The 18,459-nt window shown below is 37.2% G+C and overlaps 2 protein-coding genes across 4 annotated transcripts in view; one reads left to right on the forward strand and one right to left on the reverse strand.

Moving 5' to 3' along the window:
* The window catches only part of NPY5R (neuropeptide Y receptor Y5), a 129,586-nt gene extending 120,316 nt beyond the window's left edge, over positions 1-9,270 (reverse strand). The window contains exon 1 of the mRNA XM_075612231.1: positions 8,965-9,270. The gene's annotated coding sequence lies outside the window, so the exon portion shown is untranslated. The remainder of the gene's footprint in view (positions 1-8,964) is intronic.
* A 149-nt stretch (positions 9,271-9,419) lies between these two features.
* NPY1R (neuropeptide Y receptor Y1) overlaps positions 9,420-18,459 on the forward strand; it is a 68,549-nt gene continuing 59,509 nt past the window's right edge. Inside the window, exons 1-2 of one of the 3 annotated variants that reach the window (XM_075612254.1) lie at positions 9,420-9,544; positions 11,151-11,225. The gene's annotated coding sequence lies outside the window, so the exon portion shown is untranslated. Of the gene's footprint in view, positions 9,545-10,866; positions 11,226-18,459 lie in introns of those variants that run through there. The other 2 variants (XM_075612264.1, XM_075612245.1) reach the window with 2 other exon arrangements.

Genomic DNA, 18,459 nt, shown 5'->3' on the forward strand with positions numbered 1-18,459 from the left:
AGACAGTTGGTGACACAGAACAAGAGATGGAGAGAGAGGTCAAGGGAGGAGAGATACATTTGGTTGTCATCAACAAAGAGATAAGTCAAAATATTGTATTAGTTCACTAAGAGAAGAAGAGTAGAGTGAGAAGATCAGAGAACCAAGGACAGAACCTTTTGGGACCCTCTACTAAAAAAAGGAAGGAAGAGTAGACACCAGAGAAGGTAGCAGTAGAAGGAAGCAGTTGAAGGAAGCAGTTGGATAGGTAGGTTGTGAACCAGAGGAGGGCTGCATCATGGAAGCCAATGGAGGTGATATTGTGCAGCATAAGTAGGTGATCAACAGTGTCAAAGGCAGCAGATAGTCAGGAAAATTAGTAAAGAGAAGTGACCCTTAGACTTAGCTGTCAGAGTAGGTCATTGGCCATCTTTGTTAGTGCTGTCTCAGTTGAGTGTAGAGGATGGAAACCAGATTGAAAAGATTCAAGCAGATAAAGTGAGTCAAGTGGTTATATACAAGTCACTCAAGTACAGTAGCTTGGAGGCAAAGGGGAGGAGAGAGATAGGATGGTATTTAGAGAGTGAGGTTGGGTTTCTTTAGAATAGGTATGATGAGTGCATATTTAAAAGAAGATGGGAGGTGGAGGTGAGAAAGTGGTTAAAAAAGTGAATTAGGGTGAGGCTTTGTGTGACAGAGACAAAGTGGAGGAGATGCGAGGGAATATGATCAAGGGGGCAGGTTTTAAGTTCAGACGATGAGAGGAGAACAGAGAGCTTATCCTCAGTCACAGGGGGGAAAATGAGCTGAGAGTAGATTTAGATGTATAAGGGAAGACAAGTGGTGCATGTGGGGCATGACATGAAGAGAGGTCATGTCAGATTTAATCAATCTTGCCTGGGAAGTAAGTGGGAAGGTCACAGGTCTTGAGAGTAGTAAGGTGCAGTTGGGCAAAGAAGAGAGTTAAAGGTCACAAATAGGCATTGAGGGTTAAAGTACATAGTTAGTATGAGTGAAGAAAGGTAGGTTGGCAAGAGAAAGGACAGTGTTATAGGACGAGAGTATACATTTATAGTGGAGAATACTGGCTTCAAAGTGGGATTTCCTCCAGTAATGTTTCCAAAGATAGCGGGCAAAATGTGTGTACCATGATTGTGGATTAAATTGTTGGGGGTGACGTGTGGTGGCAGGAACCATCTTGTCTAAGGCCGGGGCCATAGAGGCTTCAGGAGAGCGGAGGCGCGCTAACGCTGAGGCTCGCCTGCTTAAGTCAGCGCGATTCCACGGACTTGCAGGCGAGCCAGTGTGCGAGAAGGGAGCCGGGGGGGGAGGTTGTTGGAGGCGGGGCAGTGACGTCGCTGGGCCAATCGCCCGCGACGCACTGACGTCAACGTCACGACGCCGACATCACGGCGCCGTGACGTTGACGCTGCTTCAGGCTGATTGGATGTTTTCAGCCGACAGCGCGCTGAAAAACAGCTTGGCGCTCGGCTGAAAATTCCAAAGCCTCCGCACGCCTGCGGACGCTCGCGTGAGCCCCCTCTGAAGGCATCCTCATTGAGGATGCAGGGGCTCAGCGCTGAGCGTCCGCACGGCTCAGCACGGCCTGTCCTTCTATGGACTCGGCCTAAGGCTGATGAAAGTGTACAGTCATATAGAGAGATAGTTAGGGCAGGAAAGGGTAGAGATAGGAGAGGAGAGGTTTAAACATTTTGAAAATTGGACGGGATCTATAGAAGGGGTGTGCAAACTAGAGGCGTGAGATTTTTTTGGGGGGGAGGTGGTTACAGAGGCCATGCACTCTTCCCAAAGGCATTTAAATTAATTGCTGGGGACTGCGCGAGGCCTCTTCAACTTCACTTACCGTGACTGTCGGCTTTGGCGACCGCCATAGCAATGCGACGTCAAATTACACCACAGGGTAATGTGACATCACCTTACCCTGTGGCGTCATTTGACGCTTCAGACAATGTAAGAGGGCGCTATCAGTGGAGTAGACCAGGCAGGGTGAGCGCAAGACAAAAAGGTTTGAGCACCACTGGTCTATAACATGTAGGTTCATCTATATCTGTATGTGAATGTGGAAGTAGATGTTGTGGAGTGAGTGAGGCTAAATGTTAGGATATTAAAGAGAGGGAAGGACATGTTAGAGGCGTTAGAGATGGAGCAAATATTTGATTGAAGTTCCTGCATCACACACCAGAGGCAAGCTCATTGCCACTGATCTCTGAAACGCCTTATTTTGATTGACACCACGTGAGTCTCCATTCGACCTAGTGTTTAATACACTTCACCATTCTATACTTTATTTGCACTATGTTCTATTTATCTCTCATTACATATTGAACCTGCGCTCCCCTATACTTTGAGGAAATCAACGTTTGAAGTGGATTCGACAGACCATCCATTTAAAGGGTTCAGAGCTGCAATCCTTATTTTGTATTTCACTTTTTAGTTACTATATGATTACACAATATTGCACTTTATTTAAAGTTTTTATGATATATTCACTTATAGAAGGCACCATCATATGCCCTTTATCACTGCGCCGAACATTTGCACTTTGTTGCATTTTGTTGTTTTAACAACATGAATGGAAAGGAGGGAAAGAGATAGACCATGTGGAGGGGTGAGACAGATTTTTTTTATATTAACTTATTACAGTACTTAACATGAAGATGTAGTCTTTCCAGTTTGAGGTGTTGGCAAGTGCACCACACAAACAGCAAAAAATGACATGTACCCTTGAGCTGGCACCAAAGGCTTGCAACCTTAGGCAGTGCCAGGGTGTGTTAAGAGATGGAATTGGAGGATGAGATAGTCAGGAAAGCAAGGTGTGATAATTGTGGGAAAACAAGGAGAAGTATTAGGAGACTGCGGTAGAGGAAATTGGGGTAGGGTAATGGTGATGGTAGAATATTAGTGTAGTGAAGGGAGCTCACAGAAAGCTGTCCAGTAAAATCCTCATGAAGTTGCTGAAGTATCTAAGCCGACTGAAGTCCATGCTCAATTTCCCTGAAAGTTAATAGACTGGGGTCTGAATTATGGAACAATTCAAAGTGTTTAGGCACACTGTGGGTTTGTCATTTACGTCCGATACTTATTGGAACATATGGACAATATGTCCACCTCCTGTATAACTCCACAAACACTTAAAATGTTCATATTTTATAGTGACTATTTTTAAGTATTATGCTTTTGCCAAATTAGGTTCACACATATTGCTAACAAACCACATGACCACCCAATAAAACAGCCTAATTGCTCATTGTAGACTGGACAATTGTTGATGAAATTTAAGGTAAATCAGACTAACCCATAACGTACCAGATAAACAAACAAGTCATGGAAGGGGGAGATGAATCTTGTCCTGAGGGGTTAAGAGATGATTCAAATTATACAATTGAGGTTCAAATAAGATAAACAAACAAGTCATGGACTTTACCTAAAACATGAATTAGATGATGCCTTGATCATATGCAAAAAATAACAGTCTTATTTGAGCCCAGTAGAATACCCAGCTAGACATTAAAATTAGAGCTTTTGTTGGAGGGAGAGAGGGAAGAAATGAGGACAGGAGAGAGGAGGGAAAGTCAATTTAATTATATACCTCCAAATAGATTCACCTATGCTCACCTTTGTGAGATGAAAAATAGATGGGAGCACACTCAAGATACATGGGAAATATGCAAATTCTCGTTTTCTCTCTTTCTCTCTCTCTCTCTCTCAAGCCCTATTTCAGTCTCTGGCTAGGCGTATTGCCAGTTAGCTATGACTTGTATAACATGGTGTTATTTCCCAGGGTTACTCCTAACGAAGCTTATTGAATATACAAATGTAGACAGACAAACTTTCCCCACTGATGGGTGAAGCTGCTTGAATGCCTGTGTTTTTCACCCCATCAGTTGGGATAAGTGCTGTGGGGGTCTGATAAATGAGAATGTAGCCCTGCAGCAGCCCGCGGCTTTTACCTTCCCTAGATCCACAGCATTTTGAGTTTCTTTAGTCGCAGCTCTGGCTAGACTAGTAAATCTGGCTACATCTGAAGGATAATATAATTTAGGTTGTAATTAGCTCATCTGCATGTTTCTTAAACCAACAAGCATTCAAAATAATATCAAACTTTGTATGGGAGAACAACATTTTTTTTACATCATGCCTGTTGCCCCAATAAATACTGCACTGCTATTAATGTACTAACTTAGATTGTTGTCACATTACATGAAGCTAGCCCTATGAGAATGAATGTTATGTTGCATCTCGTAGCACAGATATTGTTTAACCCAACATAGTATGATTTCCATTTCTAATACATTTGGGAAATCATTATAAGGAGATTAAAACTTATTACTTGGCGCAATATTTGATAAAAATGTGCATCTCTAATTATTGCTGTTTTAATCTTTCTTTGCTTTGGCTTACCTTGTCAAATACAAACATTAGTTGTGTTTTTCATATCCTGAAGGTGCTTATTGTTTTTTTTTTGTTTTTTTTAGAGATTACAAATTACTTTTAGTTTAGCATAAGTGCTATGCACATAAACTTTACCCTTTTAAGGGTCACCAGAACAAATTGAGTACTTTTTATTTCTAAACTGTTTACCTAAGGAATGTTTGTCAAGTTGAAACTCATACTGTACATGCATATAATTATGCATGCATACATACACTAATAGAAACAACGAAAACGGACTCTCCCTGCAGCCTCACTCTCAGATAGACTTCCAAGGGAGATTTGGTCAGTTTACAGAAAAACAATATTTAATGATAAAGCAAATGTATTGACAACATATGTTTACCCCCCCCCCCTTCTACATACAATATTATAAATAATAGTTTTGCAATCCACTAATAACTATATAAGGTTATTAAATGTAAATAGCTGCAGGTCATAGCCATAGGAAATACAGAAGTTATAACCTTAAATTCATCTCCCTCGTGGTACAGTACACTGGTGTAACATGGCACCACTTTGCTGGTGGCATTTGCTATATTTTAATCTTTTTGCATTATTCTAAATCCTGAATTCAACGGCTATTGGTGTCTGTTATTGGTAGTGCATGTATCTTGGCCCAGGTGAAATTAAGGTTAACACCTCTGTTTTCTCTGTGGCTACTACCCATATAATCATATACTGTATCTCCCTTCTAATTAGAAAGTTTATTATGTGTACACGTTGTCAAAGATTTTGACTTGATTTCATTTCAAAGTTATTAGCTAAATATTTATAAAAGTCTAGCTGAAGCAATAATGTGCAAGAGAATCTCACGAGCAAATCAAGGATAAAAATCCATGGCTAGTTTAGTGTGAGGGTGCTGTACTTTCTGGAATTAGTACTGTACCTCAATCACTGTATGAGGATTAACAGCTATATGTTTCTAATTCCGTTCTGTGAAAATCCCCTCATATTGTATTTTTTAAATTCTAGAATTAAAAAAAAACCCAATATAAAATGATCCCACAGGTATTCAGAATAACAAACCCTGCTTCACACTTAGCTTTTGAAGAAATAATTAATGGAGTGTTAAATATAACAATAATGAAGCATTCAGTTCTTAATGTGCAGATAAAATGTAGTGTTGATTAAAAAAGTGCAAAATGATGTGCTGTGAAAAACAGATCATTTGAATAAGATAACATGTTATCACCTGGCTCATGATCCTCCTGTAATGTATGTCAAGGCCAGGTTTCAATTGGGATGGTTGATGGTAATGTGCATTCTGAATTTTCCATTTATGGGGGGAAGTGAGATGGAGAAGGAAAGTGTGGCTTCTATACTGTATATGCTGTATATCTCATGCTTCATTTTGCAAAGCCAGTATAACCAACCGCACACTGATGAGACCCATTAAGGTTGAAATGGCTGTCTGTGTGTGGGTTTACTGGCTATGCATCTTAACCTAGGCTGTGCTCAAAAGCTGTGAAATGCAGCACGCCTAAGCTTATAGGGGACCATGTTATATGGTTTTGAAGCAAAAGGGGAAACTGTGTGCTCATTTGCATGTCATTTCCCAGAATCTCTTGCTGCAGTGGAAGCACTGTGTGCTGGGTGATACTGGTGAAAGACAGGGTTGCAGACCTGTCTAAGACATGCAAATGAGCATACAGTAATATTTCCATTTGCTACATGCTTTACTGTGGAGGGTTTTTGTCACTTTTTTTTACCCACCATAACTTAACTAAGTGTGGTGAAACCTATCCCATGCTTTATTTTGCAAAGCCAGTATAACCAACCCCACACTGATGAGACCCATTAAGGTCAAAACGGCTGTCTTTGGGTGGGTTTACTGGCTATGCATCTTAACCCAGGTGGTGCTCAAAAGCTGTGAAATGCAGCAAGCATAAGCTTATAGGGGACCATGTTATATGGTTTTGAAGCTAACGGTGGCACTGTGTGCTCATTTGTATGTCATTTGCCAGAATCTCTTGCTGCAGTGGATCTATGTACACACAGTGTATTATATATATATATATATATATATATATATATATATATAGTCCATTCATACAATACTTTGACATAAGCTGCAGTGGAAGCGCTGTGTACTATGTACACACAGTGTATAATATATATATATATATATATATATATATATATATATATATATATATATATAGTCCATTCATACAATACTTTGACATAAACAATCTTAATTTCTAAACCTGACCAGAATGCCACGGTGATTACTGTGTCATGTGGTCACCCTAGGAAGTGCTGTGAATGAGAATAATAATAAGACTTTAAGGTAAAAAAGATACTGTAGGTTCATCCAGGATTATTTTTTTTCAATCTTCTTTTCTCAAATACAGAATACAGAAAATTGTTTCGTATTATTTGGATTATGAAAGATGTTCACATGACTTGTAGTTAGGAGTACTTTAAGAAATAATTCTACAGTATATATTGTCACCCTTCTATTAATAAAAGGATTATGTGACATCACTAGATTAAGCGATCCTAGTAATTTACGGCCTTTCTTACAAAATGAAGCTAATTGTACTGCACACACAATAATTCTTGTGAAGAAAATGGGCATGTGTATGGGTGGCACAGATTCAACTGTTTTGTTAATTAAGCCTTTGTAACCACTTGAAGCACCTCATTGTCAGATTCCGGCATAGCCAGTACTGTATTACGCTTAACACTTAGTAGTTTTTCCTAGGCAGAAATGGATCAGAGCAAACAAGCAATGTGTGCGGTAAAATCAGGACAGGGTATTCATTTCTTTGATTAGTATCAGATCACCTAAATACTGGGGAAGTAAAAATCAATGTGGGGCAAGCCACTTGAGCAGTGAATGAGCTAATGAATCAACACTTAATCAAAGATAAACAGTTCAAAGCAATATGTGTTATTCATTACAAGTGGAGAAATATTCAGTGGCCTGTAAAGCACACCCCCTGTTGTTAAATCTGACAATAAGTATTTAGGTGTAAGTAAAGTTTATCACTGTGGTGACTAACTGAACATCTGTTAGATTACACATTGTAGCAGCTGTTGTCCCAACTCAATCATGGAGGGATACCAATGTATTTATTTATTTAGGTTCACGTGCTTAACTTTTCAGACATCGTGATGCCATTCAGAAGCTCCTTTAAATGATATATCCTTGAGACAGATGGAGCTTGTGAATTTAGAAGAACTAGCAGCCAGCATTTAGATATTGTAATTTTTGTTTTCTTGTTGAATGGGACATACAGTACAATTGCTTTTCACATCAGCACTTACCTGATGGTAAGAAAAACAATGGAAGCTTCTAACTTAATAAACCTTGATTTTATTTACTGCACACTGAAGGACATTAAAATATGCATAAATATTTCATTTTAGTATGATTTGCATGTTGTTAAATAGCTTGATTCATAAAGTGTGTGATTGCATGTGCATGCCACTTATGATGACCTGAATTTGACAAACAAGAACATTTTTCAGCGATTTGCCCTACTTCTGTTAGTCGTAACATTTATTCCCTACACTTGATGAATAACCCCCCAAATGTTATTGTAACATCACTATTATATAAAATGTAAACCACAATCCTGTATGCTTGCTTTATCAATCATATTTTTGTTACATTTTGTTTATATTTAAAGTAAGAGGTTCCCATGATGGAAATCTATATTGTTCTGTCCACTTAGAATTGCTACATACATTCCTCATAAATTAATTAATGATTTAATTTTGCCAAAGCACCATCTACAAGGTAAATGTGAGTGTTTAATGTAACTGAATGTATGGGTTTAATATAAACAATATTATGTGTTTCGTGAAAAAATGGCGATTAACAAACAGTAGTAATGATAACATGCACTAGCTAAGCTTTTTAAATAAATGCACATGAAATAATACTGTGTGCTAAACATATTACAATCATGCCCGTGGAGAAATATACAGTAGTGTGCAGTTCTATCACACACATTTGTCTAGTTATTTAAAACTGCTTATACAGTACCTATATTTATAATAACATCAAAGGTAATATAATCATTTAGCACTACGGCATTTGAACAAAATACGAAACATATTCGAGTATGCATTGTTTTAGACTTACTGCATAACATGTATTATATCAGTTGCAATACAGAACAACAAAAAAACACATCATATCAGGAGCTATCTACTGTACAGCACCTTGGACAGGGCAGCATGTCTGGTTAATCGTTACATTAATCGTTTCATCTTCTGCTTGTGTATACAAGCAACCCAGAATGAGATTCATTTCGCACCAGTGCTACACATTACTAATTTGGAAAACTGGTGAAAGGAGGGGTTTACCTTGCTCATTATTTCACATAATACAATAAGTCACTCAAATAATCCATGCTGACCAGCTACCAGGGCACATAATTGTGACTATATTTAGTTCAGTCACTCGTGCAAATCACAGTAAATATTTTACTTTAAACTGCTATGCAAACTGCTGATTCTTGGCTCCAGTAGACCAGAAAGTCCAGAGGAAAACAAATCAAGAAACATTGAACATACCTGAGGTCATTTAGCCCAGAGATTCCTGGAGACGGTTTGCAGCAAGAAGAGATATCTAGGTGGAATTAATGTTTGCTAATACGAGGTATTGATACATATAAAACAAAACAAATAAAGTGAGAGTGTGAGGGAGAGAGAAATGATCTAATTCTCTGTGTTTTCTCCCGCCGAGATGGTGAAGGTTGTTGGATGTAGGTAGTGACGCCCCCTTAAAGATAACATCCACCTTAAGCCAATACCACATGGCTCACAATGGAACATGGTCTGCAAAGCAACAACGCTACAAATCCTCCTGCATTGGGGAGTATTCTTTAAAAAAAAAAAATGAACAGCAATTATTGAATGCAAGGAACATAGACGATATTGGAAGGCGATGGAAGTTTATATTGCCTATTAAGATAATGCTCCAATACTGTAGCTTGTTTGAATGCAAGGAACATAGACGATATTGGAAGGCGATGGAAGTTTATATTGCCTATTAAGATAATGCTCCAATACTGTAGCTTGTTTGAAGGTCAGTGCCATCGTGTGGCCATGCATTGTTCTCATATTATATATCTGGCACGATCAATAAACTAAGGTAAGAAGTAACAGCTCATCTTACTATAAGCATTAGACTCAGTGTTGAAAGTATCTCATTTTGATAGGAGAAAGCTCAAGTTTACATGTAAAAGAAAAAAACAATAATAAAATACTAAATATATATATTTTGTTATGGTTTAATATCAAAGTATTTATTTTGTCTGTTAAAAAAGGATATTGATTAACTATCTGAAGCTGATTGTAGTGTGTGATTATTTAAATACACCAACATACAGTATCATCGTAAATGTACTGTTCTTAAAATATATACTGTAGTAAGAAAACAATATAGTGTATGTATATGCCACTTGAATTTAAGGACGTATTGCTGTTGGCATTCCGAAGGGTTTTTATGTGCGTGTGTGGGCAGCTGAACGAAACATTATTACAACACATTACTTTTATTCTAAATAATATTTTTGTATAATACATAAAAATGTAGAAATGTGATTATCACAGTATTCCTCCTTTACAAGAAACGTGTATTACATTGCATGACAAGCACACGAACGCCTATCAATCAAGTGGTTAGCATTTTAGCAAATGGTTATGAGCTGTCAGGATCATTTCATAAAGATTGAGATATCTACTGTTTACAAATAATACCTCGATAGAGCCCATTAGTTTAACTGAAATATGGTTAGACTGTTCTAAGTACTTAGTCTACAATGGCACATACTGTAGCATCCTATTACTGTATTTCCGTAGAGCACTGTGGAAATACCAGGCACAACGTTATTACAATGCATTAGCTCAGCCCAGGTGTCATGGTATTGAGTGCCCTAGTTTTTTTTTTACACGCCATATATTTCACCTCCTCGTATTTACAGTGAGTATATTCCTTACTGCTATTGTCAATTATGTTATCATAAATAAAAATGAGCTTAAGTGGCTTTCTCCACTTTTTATGCTAAATGTGCAGTGTAGCATTAAAGTACGGTTTTGACTGTTTTGATAGAGCTTTCCCCATTTTGATATTATATATCATTTTTATAGTATAATCATTACCCTTTGTTGGGGAGATAAATACATGCATTCCTTTGTTCTGTGTATCTTATTCGGTAGACACTGAAAGGTACATATCAGAGTTAATATCATATACAGTATAGCGATCTATGGAAAGTGACATTTCAAATCCAGTATTAAACTCTGAGTCCTTTAACACAGTGACACAGCTGATCGACTCGCTGTTGCCCTTATGCATATTTATAAATGTGGTCTTATATTGAGACAATAAATGTCTTTAGCCACCAGATGGCACAGACCTGCAAACATACTATGGGAACATATAAACTGCTAGGCATTTCCAACTTCCCCACGCTCCTAAAATGTTCTCAGCTGAAGCAGTTTTTTTCCCTGTGGTTTTTATATTTAATTGCATTTCTCTCAGGATTACTAGGCAACACACCCCCAGATGGGTAATGTGAAGGTGTTGGGTTTGCAGCCAGCATTGCAAGTACTGAAGCTCCCCAGATCAGCATGTAATTTTCGTCTAAGGTGGAGCTCAGCTTTAAGGGGGCGTCACTGAATCTTCAGCAATCTTTACAATGTCACACTGAGAAATAACTGGAGATATGTCTCGTTCTCTCCCTCTTTCTCTTCAGTCGTCGTCCATTCCTCACGCCATCCTATCTATCCTTTATTTGCACCGGGGAAGCAGAATCTGAAGTACAAATAAGGTACAGTATATTTGCTTTGGCTGTCTGTCTGCAATAGTTTAACAGTAAAGTACCTGCTGCTATGCATGTACTAAAAAGATTATATGATGTTAATAATTTGCTCATGGATAAAATTTAGTTGTGACACCCCTCTTATTTAAAATGCTTTCATACTATAACATGGGAAGCTAAGGTTTACTATCTAAACTCTACCTTTACAGGGAATAGAACTGAGCACATACTGTACATACTGTATGCTTACTTTACCTGTATGTGTAACCATGTTTATGTTTAGTGTTTAAGAATAACTTTAGCTATTATCAAGTTTTTGAGTACATGCACAGTATTTCTTTAAAAGAAACACTCTAATTTCAGTATTCTTTTATTTAAGGACTCATTTAGGATTAGATCATTGCCATGCCTGAAGATCTCAGTGTACATTTCCCAACCTGTCAATGTCTCACACACAGTCATCCCAGTTGGTATATCAAGACGGAATATAACGTTTGCAAGATAGTTTGAATATTATTTTTGGTTATTTTTTTTAATTGGCGTGTAAAAACAGGTAACATTTTTCAAGTTTTCTTTCAATGGAAGGATATAGCAAAATAGAATGTTTTGTCAATACCTGATTCTTCATAAACCTGATTCTTTCATAAACCTGACAGTGAGATGTTGGTCATTTCAGTCCTTATGTAATGTGGTTAGTTATAAAATTAGAAAAGGTTAAAAATCTCTCATTAGTTTAAAGTGATAAGCACTTGACATTCGAAAATGTTGAATAGCAATATACACTGAAATATACACTGAAATAAATTGATAGCATATTTCATGGATGGTTTTTGTGTAATTGTCAATGCAAAGCAGACTCTGCTCCAGATTATGTAACACTAATGCCCTTAAGATATAATTGTTATATCTTATGTTTAGTGAGAATAAGAATGTGTGATTTATCATTGTCACACAGTGTAGTAGTTGCAGTACTGTAATTCATAACGCTCTTGCAAGTGAAAACTATACATTGTATAGTATGTGCTGAACAGCAGGTGATTTATCAGAAGTCAATAATAAAGATTAATTGATTATACTTATTTAACATAGAAACATTTCACATAACACATACACACACACACACAAACACACACACATATATATATATATATATATATATATATATATATATATATATATATATATATATATATATAAAATTCCTGTATATACTGTATGTCCCATATTCTATACAGAGCCCTATATTATACATTTGGTTTATCAGAGAATCTGATGCAGTTGTTAGTTTTCTAAGTGCAATAAGTCAAAAGTGGAGAATATCTATTTTCTGCTTTCTCATACTGTACATTTGAAGACAAGTCTGCTTTACAATACCCACTGTAATCAGCACATTAGATTATATTAATTTAAAGGTGACATAAAACATATTTCATATGTGTATTCTGTTGTCTTCTACAGTAAATATAGCAATACTACAGTATTGATGACTGGGAATGAAGGCCAAATAATGTGGTCATGAATGACACTTTGGATCTGACACTTTCATAGCAAGCTTTGCTCAATGCCAGTTTTCTCTAATATATGACAAGAGTAATTACAGAGCCAAGTGTCTCAATGTGAACGTTAAACAAGAACAATATCTTAACATCTTAAGCAAGGCTTTTAATGTAAGCTTGTACATAAACAGGTGCTACTCAGATGCAGTAAGATTTGTTTACATATTGTAAATGTGGTTGAACACATTTGATTATTGTAATTCACTTCATACAATTAACTGTTCCTCACTATACAGTACACTAGGGCAATAACCAAATTGCTATTGACGTACCAATGGTGAATGAGTAACAGTACTTGGTGCAACAGAGAAGCTTACTTTCAGGTCATTAGCAAGTAGACTGAAGGTGAGAGAGACGATGCTCTCGGTTCACATTTTCAGCTCTTCTATACTGTACAGAATGTATTTTTCATCATTACTTTATACAGTACAATAAATGGCAATTAAAAAACTGTATAATTCTAGTTTGGCATTCCAAGACTTTAACATAATACGATTCTTCAGCTTTTGCTTTCAAGTGCCTAATAGGTACATTTTTGGAGTTATTTTTTTTTCAAAAATAATGTAACAGTGATGCTGCAAACAATACTGATTTTTCTTTTAAAGAAAGCAAACCAGTTGCAAGCAGTAAGATTTTTTTTTTATGATTCTGATGCATTTTGTTGCACTATATGTTTGTAGCAGGTGGGATTGACTGAATAATTTTCATTGTGTATGGTTGCCTATAGTAATTATGCAATCCCTGTTTAATGGCTGCCATTCCCAAATAATCTGTGTGTATTTATAGTCAACGTAGTATGAAAAATTAGAGTGAAATTGAATTGAAATGGGAGAATTTAAATGAAGAGAATGTACTTTCTTTTTACATTTAATGCTTGGCAAAAATATCAGCAAATTCCACTTTAATTGTAGAATTCTGCAAAATTCCACCCATTTTTATTTTATATTAATTTAATACTTATATGGCCATATTTACTTTAAAGTATTGTAATGTGTTCTTGACATCCCCAAAGACATGTATCCCTCACATCCTGTCACCACCTTACTCTGTAAAAAAAAAAATACACACATACTGTACAACATTAATGGCGGTAAAGTCATAACATGTATTTAAATGCATAAAAAATAACCATAAACCACCATAAATGACTTACAAATCTAAACGTAGGTCAAAATGTTATTAAACGTGTTATAAATAAACATGTGTATACAGTACCTGAACCTTGTCAACTTTCACCAAACCAAGCCTCTTGCCTTCCAACAAAGAGAGCATGAAGGTTCACCGAGTACTATCAAAACCCCAAGAGCTAAATAGCATCTGGTGCTGTCTCAAGGCCATGCTCTTGTGCTACTTATACAAAGACACCAAAATTGGTAATCACGTAAACCTTCCACACCAAATCACCAGCAATGGGCAATGTTCCCCCAGCATGTTGTGACAAAGACCACCAAACATAAATAATAATAATAATAGCATGTTCTTGTATAGCACTGCTAGTTTTATGTAGCGCTTTACAGAGACATTTTGCAGGCACAGGTCCCTGCCCCATGGAGCTTACAATCTATGTTTTTGGTGCCTGAGGCACAGTGAGATAAAGTGACTTGCCCAAGGTCACAAGGAGCTGACAACATTAATTGAACCAGGTTCCCCTGCATCAAACTCAGTGGCAGTCAGTGTCTTTACTCACTGAGCCGCTCCTTCATCCTAAATTCTCTATTTATTTATTTTTATTGTAATATCTGTATTAGTACTTATTTGTTTATGTATTTATTATAATGTAGCAAAACAATTATTCACACATACAATACCTGTCAAAAAAACAACCTCCAAATCAACCAATTCCTTTCATGTAAACTTGAAGGGAGGAAGGATGGGTACGAGAACAGCATAAGTCTCACAAAAAAGTACCAGAATCCCCTCAGCCTCTAAAAATAGCAAGCCTATTAAAAAACAGCCAATCACGTAAGGCCTAAGCAACACATGTCTTACCAGAACACAATAATCCTCCCTATTAGAGTACACCACAAGAAACTAGGAGTGGTGATACATGCTACTCACAAAAGTAAAGTGAAGTTACCAGGTTTAAATCTCCCGCCAGGGAAAACAAAATGGCTAGCAAATCTCAGGCCAATAGGAAGATGCAAGATCAACGGTTGCAACTTCACATTGGATAGTCATTTAAATCTGCTTCAAAGCAGGAAGTAACACAAATGTTATCTAGTAATATCTTTGATGAAGCTCATGAGTTTAAACCATCTACATACTAATAGTAGTTACACAGCCATTTGGTTTTAATATAAATATTTAAGCATGCAAGCTTTATTTATAATACCATGTATTTGTGTATCAAAAAAGAGTAGGAAAAAAAGATACATTAATTGCACACTTTTTTCTCCCCGTAATGTACCTTCCACTAAAAACCTGCAAAATATGATATACACAGTGCTTGAAGGGAGAGAAAAGGAAGTGGGACGGTTTATCCAATGGCACAGATGTAACCATCCCCTCCCTAGCCACCCATAGTCTGTTGCGAAGCCTGTACATCCTGCACATAAATCCAGGCAGTCTTGTAGTCTAGTGGTAGACTTGTCGATCATGAATCTTCGGATCATTTGCCCGCTTCTTTGGCATTTCAATCACAATATGATGGAAAAGATCTGTGCTCGCATGATTTCACTGTAGGATACACCCAATGTCCATGCCAATTGCTGATTGAAGCAACTGTAAAAGTACAGGGGTGGTTTAAGTCTGCTAAAAGGTAGCGGGATGCTTTTATGTCCTCCTGAAAAGACGTGGGATGGGATCCCGCCTCATCTTGACCCACTTCAAGCACTGGATATACAGTTGTGTGAAAAAGAAAGTACACCCTCTTTGAATTCTATGATTTTACATATCAGGATATAATAACAATCATCTGTTCCTTAGCAGGTCTTAAAATTAGGTAAATAGAACCTCAGATGAACAACAAAACATGATATATTACACCGTGTCATGATTTATTTAACAAAAATTAAGCTAAAATGTAGAAGCCATGTGTGAAAAACTAAGTATACCTTATGATTCAATAGCTTGTAGAACCACCTTTAGCAGCAATAACTTGAAGTAATCATTTTCTGTATGACTTTATCAGTCTCTCACATCATTGTGGAGAAATTTTGGCCCACTCTTCTTTACAACGTTGCTTCAGTTCCTTGAGGTTTGTGGGCATTTGTTTATGCACAGCTCTCTTAAGGTCCGCCACAGCATTTCAATCGGATTGAGGTCTGGACTTTGACTGGCCATTGCAACACCTTGATTCTTTTCTATTTCAGCCATTCTGTTGTAGATTTGCTGGTGTGCTTGGGGTCATTGTCCTGTTGCATGACCCAATTTCGCCCAAGCTTTAGCTGTCGGACAGATGGCCTCACATTTGACTCTAGAATACTTTGGTATACAGAGGAGTTCATGGTCAACTCAATGACTGCAAAGTTCCCAGGTCTTGTGGCTGCAGAAAAAGCCCAAATCATCACCTCTCCACCACCGTGCTTGACAGTTGATATGAGGTGTTTGTGCTGATATGCTGTGTTTGGTTTCCGCCAAACGTGGCACTGTGCATTATGGCCAAAAATCTCCACTTTGGTCCCGTCTGTCCAAAGGACATTGTTCCAGAAGTCTTGTGGTTTGTTCATGAGAAAAGATAGAGTCCTCAGCACGTAGACTTCTGCTCTTCTTCTCCTCAGTATATATAGGGGAGAAAGAAAACAGAACACAGACCAACGGTGTAATATGAATTCATATACCGATAAAGGAAAATAATAAAATAAAAATAGAGATTGACACTTGCCTGTGTCTATCTCTCACTTGGTGTGTCTCTCCAGATGATCTTCAGTGTTGGCTTTAGGTTGGTGGGAGGACCAGACCATCTGGTCCAATGTAGGCTATGGTGCGGGTCTTGTACTCTATCGTCGCTACATCGATGACATTATCATTGTCTGGAAGGGCGGTAAGGAAACATTAATAACATGTTTTAACGATATTAATATAAACCAACTCAATTTGAATTTTACATAAAATATTAGTACTACAAACGTAGAGTTTTTAGATCTGGATATCTTTATTGAAGGAAACAAATTACAATCCAGGACCTTTTTTAAATCAGTGAATTGTAATAATTATATCAGTGCATCCAGCTGCCACAAAGAGAGTTGACTAGAGAATGTCCCATATGGTGAATTTAGACGCCTCAAAAGAAACTGCACTAAAAAGGAAGATTATGAAAAACAAATCAAACCAATGAGGGAGAAATGTATTGCAAGAAAATCAAAAACAGTAGATAATGCAATAATGAAATTTAACAGCCTAGAAAGGTCAGACATGCTAGGATACAAAGAAAAAATAGATAAAAGTACATCAATACAGAATAAGATCCATTTTATAACTACTTTTAGTATGCAGTCAAATAATATTAAGGGGATCCTGAAGAAACATTGGCATGTTCTAGAAAATGATCAATGGCTGAAAGATGTGATTGGTCCTAAACCAGAAGTCATCTTCTCGAAGGCACAAAATCTCAGGCAGAAATTGGTACCCAGCTATCTGAAAAACAAAAAAGAAGAGTGTTGGCTGACCGGTATCACAAAAGGATTTAGTAAATGTTTAAATTGTAAGGCCTGTAAGAACAATAAAGAACAGGAGACAAAGATAAAATAATTTATGTGCAACATATCCCTTGTAAAATACACAATTAAATCAAACATTACATGTAACAGTAAGGGTGTGATATATGCCCTAGAGTGCAGTTGTAAATTACAGTACGTAGGGAGGACAATCCGGAAACTAAAAACCAGGATAGGGGAACACATAATAAATATACTAAAAGGATTAGAAACACATAATGTGTCCCTACATTTTAAGAAAAAACACAATCAAAACCCAGGGTGCTTAAGATTCTGGGGGTTAGAGCAGGTGACACAGGACTGGAGAGGAGGGGATTTGAACCAAAAAATATCCAAGCGAGAATCCTATTGGATTTTCACAATGCAGTCATTAACACCAAAGGGTCTGAATGTAGACATGGAATTATCATCCTTTTTCTGACTATGGTCCCTCTATCGATGCCCATGTATTAAATAATAACACTAATCTGAAAGAAGGGACTAAGGTATATATTTTTAATTTGCAGCAATATATTGGCATATATTGGCATATTTTAAGAGGAGGTTTTTAATATTTCAAGTTTTATGCCTCACAGTGGACAAGAGTAAATATGAGAGGGGAAGATTGTACAAATGGTTGTATTTTAATAGTTTAAAAAAGGCAGTCTAGCCATTTTAAGAACATCTGTTGTAATATTTTAGGAAGTCTCAATATTTTAGGAAGTCACAATATTTTAATAAATAGAAATTGCACTGATATATGAAGATAAGGGAGAAGGGAAGCATGGGAATAGTATTTTATGTATAGAATGCACGATTATATGGAAATATAAGCAGCCAATAGAGGGCAGGCATGCTGTGTAAAAGGAACTGTCATTTCAAATGATCATACACACCACTGAGGAAGCCGAACAGGCGAAACGCGTTTGGTGGATCTTTTTGTACATTGTGAGCCACCGTAGCCCAAAGGAGAAGGACTCTGCCCAATCAGCAACGCGACCCGGAGAGCTACAGCCACGCATGCGCGTACCGAACACGGGAGCACAGGAGGAG

This window comes from Ascaphus truei, chromosome 1, assembly GCF_040206685.1.
Source record: "Ascaphus truei isolate aAscTru1 chromosome 1, aAscTru1.hap1, whole genome shotgun sequence".
Taxonomy (NCBI): Eukaryota; Metazoa; Chordata; class Amphibia; order Anura; family Ascaphidae; genus Ascaphus; species Ascaphus truei.